The sequence below is a fragment of the Varroa destructor genome, unplaced genomic scaffold (genome assembly GCF_002443255.2).
Source record: "Varroa destructor unplaced genomic scaffold, Vdes_3.0 BEIS01000006.1, whole genome shotgun sequence".
Lineage (NCBI taxonomy): Eukaryota > Metazoa > Arthropoda > Arachnida > Mesostigmata > Varroidae > Varroa > Varroa destructor.
The window spans coordinates 14,744,854-14,752,853 of record NW_019211459.1 but is presented as its reverse complement, the minus strand read 5'-3'; positions in this window follow the sequence as shown (position 1 = coordinate 14,752,853).

The window sequence follows — 8,000 nt, the reverse complement described above, 5'->3', positions numbered from 1 at the left end:
GACTGAGATGACTAACTACCACAGAATTGTTGTTACTAGTTAGAGCAATTGAAAACAATTGCAGCAGATAGCAATAAGTTGTAACGCTAGGCACAGAAAGACACAAGAAGGTGCGCTATTAGAGATGCCTGAACAAGACGCCAAAGCATTATCAGAAGAAGTAAGTTGCAGTATGCATGTGTTCGATAGATTACGCAGTCATTCGTAACGTAGAAATTGACATGTATGCGAAAATGAGCCTTTTTTTAAAACAAAAAAAAACCATATCTAATTTTTTTACCTTTGCTTCTAGTAGTAAAAAAATCCTATATACGATTTTTTTACTTATATATATAAGTAAAGAACACAAAATCCCAATGCCAGAGAAAGTGTATAGAACCATTTCGAACACTTTCTGCTCACAAAGCTGACTAGAACATTTGCCCGACGTCATTAAAATGGCAATGAACAGCACGATAGATATCGCAGTTTCCCCCACATCTGGAGTACCAGCATGTATCGTCGGGCTGGTGGAAATTTGAGTTCTTTCAGTGTCTATGACAGAACCCATGCAGGCAAAGCGAGTGATAACATGTCTGTTTAATCGGTTCGCCCCTTTGCATTTGTTACTTTTCATAGAATCTGAAGCAAGCAAATTCTCAGTAATCTTTGTCACCGTGAGCCCAAAGCGACAATTCAGCTTTTCGGACAGCAGCGGCGAGGACACAGCGTAGCGATTCTGGATCACTGTATGTAGTTCCAGTATTTTTTAGGGAAGGAGACTTCTGACACGATTTAATTGTTTGAACTTGTTTACTTGAAACTGCCGCGTGGAGCCGGGTTAGAGCTTGCTACACTTAAAACCTGTCCGAACCGCACATCACATTTTCCTCGGCCCTTTTATTTGATCAGAAACGTTTTTTAACAAGATGGAGAACTGAAGTGAGCTTGAACTGTTCTCTTGAGCCAGGGAGCCGCCTTGAAGTGGGGCGGATTGGCGGCGCGACCAGTGCTCTCTAGACGTCAACCATCAGAATCCTGCACGCCGTTTCTGTAACATCACTTTTCTTCGCGACTCAACTGGCTCCATCGGGACAACGCTTTCTTGCCACGTAGGCTCCTAAAACCTTACATGAATCCCTTTGCTATGAAGTCTTGTTAGAGAATCTTGAGATCGCGGTATTGATCGCTCTAAAAGGCGAGGCTACAAGGGAGAACTCAAGCTCGGCTACAACTCGGTTAGAAGCTTGAATGCCATCTTGGCCTCCCGAGCAAGGCTGCAAGTATAGCTGAACCACGGTCTACGCTTCTATAAGTAAAAAAAATACTATAGGCTAGGGAATTTCAATACGATACTGGGAGTAAGTTTTGGTATCCAGCGTGTCAGGTACAGGGAGAAATTAGTGAGTGCGTTCTAGGAGCTTACCCACGTCTAGCCGTCGCAACGGGGTTTGACGTTTGACTGTCCGCGCAGATGCAGTTTGAATAATGGATTCTATCGGTATGTGAGCACAAACGTTTGTGCCCGCGCACAGTGAATGGCTTTGACCTCAGAGCTTCACATTATCTCTGGTTATATTCATCGTAAATATATAGATAACCGAATGTCCTGGAGGAGTCGTGCCGAGGTGAGACTCACTATTCTGCAATTATAGCTCCCGATCGTGTTTTGAAAAGACCTAGTGCAACGTGAATTTGGCTAGTTGAAGCAGGCGTTGAAATTGCTCGCAGGTAGAATAACTCTTTCAGTCTTGTGACGAATTACTTCACCATTACGTACGTTGTTCCCAAATCAACTGGTCGAACATAGGCTGCTATGAGACCTAGTGAATGGCTACCTAAGACAATGACGTTAATCTCCACTAAGCACGACGTAAAGTCGCGTATCTTATGATTGTAAAAACGGAGAAGCCTCCATTAGGGTGGCCTGGTCTGTTGTTTTTCAGTGCAAGGCAATGCACAGAATAGAAACGCGTTAAGTTAAAAGGACTAGTTACTCAAGTCTATGTTAGCACGAGGATGTTTATACTGTTCAGAACTTCAGGGGAGAGGGGTGCTTCTAGAAATTTTCTGAAATCCTTTCGATGTATCCTCTTAGCTATCATGTACGATCGTTCAACATTCACGCGAGAACTTCTAGCCATCTACTTTGTAACGCGAAGCATGTGAGTCTCATAGCTTACTGCATAAAACCTGAATTCTACTGGGAGCATTCCACTTGGCTGGTACACAAGGTGTTCTTTCGCACTATTTGATAATAATAACAATAATAATAAAAAGAGACTTAATTAGATATCTAATAAATAACTATCTTAATAAAGAGACGTTAATTAGATATCGAATTAAGCTAGCGCTAAAAAGAAATGAGTTAAAAAATTCACATGATGGTATAAAAACTTTCTGAATAGCAAAACAAAGAAATACAACCAGAATAACTAATGTCCCGAACCTATAACAAACAGTAAGAACCCATGAGAAGGCCGTATTAATGAAGCGTTAACTTTTGAAATTACGACGTGAGTCAAAAAGAAAACCATCCTAAAAGTGCGTCGTATAAATAGTAAAACGTGTATTTAGACACACGTTTGATATTGTTAATATGCTGCAACTAAACTTGCAACATCATGTGGATTAGTGCTAAGCACACAGTTGCCTTTTTATATATTTTTTACCGTTTGCGCCACAAGCTGTACATTTATTTACTTATTCTAGTATTTAAAGGACAAGGTGTCTGGGATTATGCACTTATCCGAAGACTTAAAATTTTCTCCGTAGCCCGTGCCACGTTTGCAGAAAAGCTCCCCATAAAGCGTCAAGATAAAGAGGCCATACTTGATAAATGTCTGTTCTTGTAACTAATAATAAATAACTAATAAATAACTTGAATAAATATCTGTTCATTTCATCCAGAAAACAGTATTGGAGCCTGTGCGTCGAATATAATATATTTGTCGGACCAATTCGTTTCCTGATCTATTTGATACTACGCCAATTCCTGAATCTTCAGATTTACTAATCGTATTTGCAGATCTCTTCCAGTAATTCCTTACGTGTTGATAAGTTCGACAATGGTTTTTCAGGGCAAAATGTCTTAGGTCCATCTAAGGTTGGATCTCTTGGAATCGCTAAGTTCGGTTAAACGGAGGAGCGGGTAGTGGGTTGACGACAGCTTAAAATATAAGCGGATGGGTGGGGGGGGGAGCAACTTTGACATGGGCGATAACATAACTTCCGGTGAAGCGGAAGACGTTTGAAGACAAGGTCGCATGCGATGAAGGGCTCTTCCACTTCGAATGGCATCATAAATGAGCTCACTTAACAATCGAGCTGGCAAGTAACTGGATGTATGTAAAAACCTATTCTGCGGTTCAGCTTGGTTTGATAAATCAACTAATTAATTTCAAATGAGCAAGAAAATATGACATGCCAAATGTGTTTTTTCAAATTCCACAAGAACAAGAATTTTGTCGTCCTAAAGAGACACCTTTCTTAAGGTTCAATTCCTGCAGAGGTTATTGAAATGAGATTCAACCTAAGGGGACTGCATGTCATTGTCCATAACAGTAAGGTCTTTTAATTCGAGTGTAGTCAAATGAGTAGCCTCGGCGAATCATTCTTAGATGCCTCAGAAAAGTCATTTTAAATAAGATAATACCACAGTCTTTTTAGCTTATCTCAGCAGAACACCAGGTAAACATGCGTAGGATCGAAGAAGAGTGCGGCGTTTGAACGCGACTTTACTTTGGAACACCGCACAAATCTTTGATGATGAAGAGGCTCGTCGTAGTAAAGCCGCCACGTTTGTACACACCGGACTACAAACGCTACTGACGGACGTTGGGAATGACCGTTGTGAACTACGGAGAGTAGGTCCAGTATAGCTTCGCGTTACTACACAGTTGCTGATGCTTGCAGCGTTTATTACTGCACTTTAAAAAAAACAATGTCCAAGGAGTAAAGGATAAGAGGAAGATCAGCTCCAACACGCGAGAAAACTGCTCACTGATCGCAAGGTTACGGCGACTGTCTTTAAGAATAATCATAAGACCTTCTAGGTTAAGCTTATCCATCCTATAAAAATCATACAACTATTTTGAGTCATTTGACAGCATCGTTAACAAAAGGTCTCTTTTGTGCGGAAAAGTGCTGCTCCATCAAAAATGCACGTCTTATATGGTTGTTTGGAATCTGCTAAAAAAAAATGAGTTCGAATCGCTTGACTATCTATCAGTACTCTATTGTCCCAAAGCTTTTTAAAATTTTCATCGATTTCAAAAAAACAGGTTGCATAGAAAATAAACTCACATTTGAATACGAAAGCATATGCTTCGAAATGGCAGTTTTAAACTCCCTGGCACATCAGCTGTGTCTTTAGTTATGAACGCGTTTAATCGACTGATCAATGGACGTTACTACAAAAGCATCATTTTTTCGAAAATTATTTCGATTTTTGCTAGTTTTATTCCGTGCGTCTCCATCAATACGTTTGACGTATCACTAACGCAGCTGCTCTCTAGAGAACTCTAGAACTCGTAAATATTGTGGGACTGTGTCGCGTCGATAGTCATGAACTCTCGATCTAATTAACCCAGAACAACCCAAAAACAAATACTTAACTTAAAAATACTTAACTAAAATGGCAATCTCTACATGTATCATTTTCTACTAATGAAATAAATAAATAACCAAATATATCCTAATTCTAATAAAATCTCATATTACGATGTATGCGACTGCTAAGCTCATGGCTGAAGATCTTCTGCTGGGCTACGCCTTATTTCATGTGAATCTCGCTACCGATGTACAGTGCTTTATCTGTGCGAGTCAACGTCATCACCAACCTGATGTCGATGTCAAGCCTAAACACTTAGGAGTCTACGCTTTCTCTATCTATGGATTGACTTCGTGAAGGAGTATTTAAAGACAGCAAGTGGTTTGGATAACCACGATTCACCACATATCATATACTATGAGCATACAATATTCACATTGGTTGCATATCGATGTAACAGAGCTATTGCTACACCTTTGTCAACGAAGTTTTGATTTCGATTGATACACTGAGATTTACTCGGTAAACGTTATATTTTTATCTATTAAAATGGATAGTCAGCAGTTATTTAAAAAAAAAAACAGTAAAACACATTTGAATGCATTTTAAAAAAGATGCTATATATATATATATATATATATATTGCGATTATATTATATGGTCATATGTATATATGACTATATAATCGCAAAATCTCCTTTGGCGCGTCTTTTAGCCGAATTATGAGATCAGAATTTTCCAAAGGTTAGTGCCACTGTGTATGTGATAATAGGCTACCCTTACACGCATTTTTTTGCTTCTATGAATATTATCGCACTTTTTTTACGGTTCCGTGGCTAGTCCAAAAGTATCAAAGTGGTTTCTACATATCGAAGTCGTAGATTTAAATGAGTGACATTTAGTATTATCACAGTTACGCAATGTACGACTCTGATAATAGCGTAAGGATGCGGTGCTATTTGCTAAGCCGTTTCGGATCGTGCTTATAATTGTGGTAGTCACAAGCTCTCTTAGGTACCACATACTATGACAATATAAAACAACACTTGATATCAGGTATAGATAGTATATATACGCAAATGCATAACTATAATATTTTGTTTGAGGTATTGAGTGTTCACCACATTGATGTACTACCATTCTACCTACTATGCAGCCCCTCTATAAAAAAAGCAAACAGTCGCACACAATCGCAAAAATAGAAGAAGCTTTAAAATTTCGCACGAATTTCTTTTATTTGGGCATCTATTCTCTTTGATTAAGAGCGGTTCTGCACTGGGCCACAACACTCAATTTAATCGAACTTAGCTACAAACACGCCGTTGATTGCTATTACGACTTGTCTACCTAGACAATGGGTCGTAAATCACTTGGAGTTTAATATGGGTCAGGCAAAACATAAGAGATGCAAAATAAGTAGACAAATGAGATCTGGAACAAATGAAGCGATTTGTCCAAACTTCGTCAAATCATCTGATCGCTTTACATTTCTCGCCTATCGGATTAACACTTCGTCATAGTTTATGCACTAAACTTAAAACTACGAATGAAAAATTAGACGACATACTTCTGCAATCGGCTGCTTACAGAGATGCTAGAAAGTTGTTATAACGATCGCAGTATAACTGCAGGTAGGACAATTCTCTGGGTGCGCGCTGTCCGTAGACGATTCGGACGTCCTCTTCGTTGAACGAATCCACGACAGTATTATGTACAGGACGGCCCACGGCACCATCCTCATTAATCCATTCTTCGATAAGGATGTCTGGCATGTCACCGTCCAGCTTATCCACGGATTCGTGGTTGTCGGGTTCTCGTTGAAATTCTGTTTCATCTGCACGCACGTAGAGATGCGCGTTTGGAGTTGGTTCTGGGCAAATGGTTTGTCTGTCCCTGTGAAGTCGAAACTGCTCGCGTACCATTGTGCGAAGACTATCGACATAGTTACTTTTGCTACGATGTCTACTTTCAATGAAAGGCATCTCACCATCTCCGAGTAGAACCCAATACCAATATGAACCATCGTATCCTACGTTAGCGAACAGTCCCGCAAAATGAATCATCGCATGATGGGGTCCCCGTTGTTCTCTGGCTAAAAAAAAATCCTGAAACTGCAGATCGCCGAATAAATCAACATTGAAGTCTTGTTTTACTTCAGCCCAGCGGTAATGCAAACAAACCGGTAATGGGTCGTGATATCTGATTGCAACCTCGCTTATCAGCAGTAGCCATTCGAGCAGCTGATCAGGTATTTCGCAGCCGCACATCGTATATTGTTCAGGGTGCCGGATAAATCGTACGCCAAAACGACGAAACTGTTCCAGAATTTCTGCTTCTGGCTCTAACGAGAGGGCTTCAGTATCACCGATAGGTGAATGAAGGAACTGCTCGTTTGAGCGGGTAAACTTTTCCAGATGCTCTTCATCCGGACTGGAGCCAAACACTAGCTCAGAAGACTTGCTGCTGAGACTCCGATAGTCCGAATCAATCGCAACATCGTCGGTCGTCGTCCACGGTGACTTCAAGGATGGCGACACAATAGGTGATATCGGCGCCAAATTCAACGGTTCAATGGCCTTATGAAGATTGTTTTGGCGTCCTGTAAGCGAGCCAGATGAGTCCAAAGATGTTTTGGAATCAAAAGACGATGTTGAGCTTTCCGCAATCAGCACGTCGAGTGTGGTCGAGCAACGAGGAAGTAATAAATGGGAAAACTCTGCCATCGTGGCACAGTGTCACATTTATTAAATAACTCGCATGAAGTAATCAATATTCACTACCGTTTGCGGCTTTCCTACCAAACGCCGCAATTCGGTATCTTAAGATAACTTCATCGATGTGAACTAATACCTGAGCACTATATCGAGTTGGGCTGAATCGTTCCAGTATGTCGTTCGAAGCGTCGTCTGCTATCGTCTAGTTTCGTACGTTTTGATGTCACTACCCATTTGCTACACATCGCATGCAAAGGCTGAACGACTGATGGACTTTACTGATTCTAGCTTTATCATGCGGCTGTTTGTGTGCCGCTGTAATATCACCCTTCACTTGAATTTCGTTAAACTGTGTTTCTGTTCTGCTTTTTTCCTATGCCCTTTTTGTGAAGTAATTGCAACATTGACCTGTATGTTTATTAATCGTGCGCTGTAGTTGCAGCATAATATGTATGTATGCAAAATCTTTCTCATAGCGATCGACCACCATACGACGTCAGCTACTTTAACCTATTCTTCTTATCACCATAGTGAACGACTGAGTAGATTTAATATGACAAGGATGGAACTGTTGTATATATTTTATTAACATTCATTTAACTGTATTTTAAACGAAAAAAGATTTTGGTACTTGAAACAAATAGGTGACATGGGTTTGTCGATGCTATTAGCACGATCTTTTTTCTATTAATTTGCGTTTCTCCCAGTTAGCTAACGATATCTATAGGGTTGGAGGACAAGTAAAGATGCAGAAG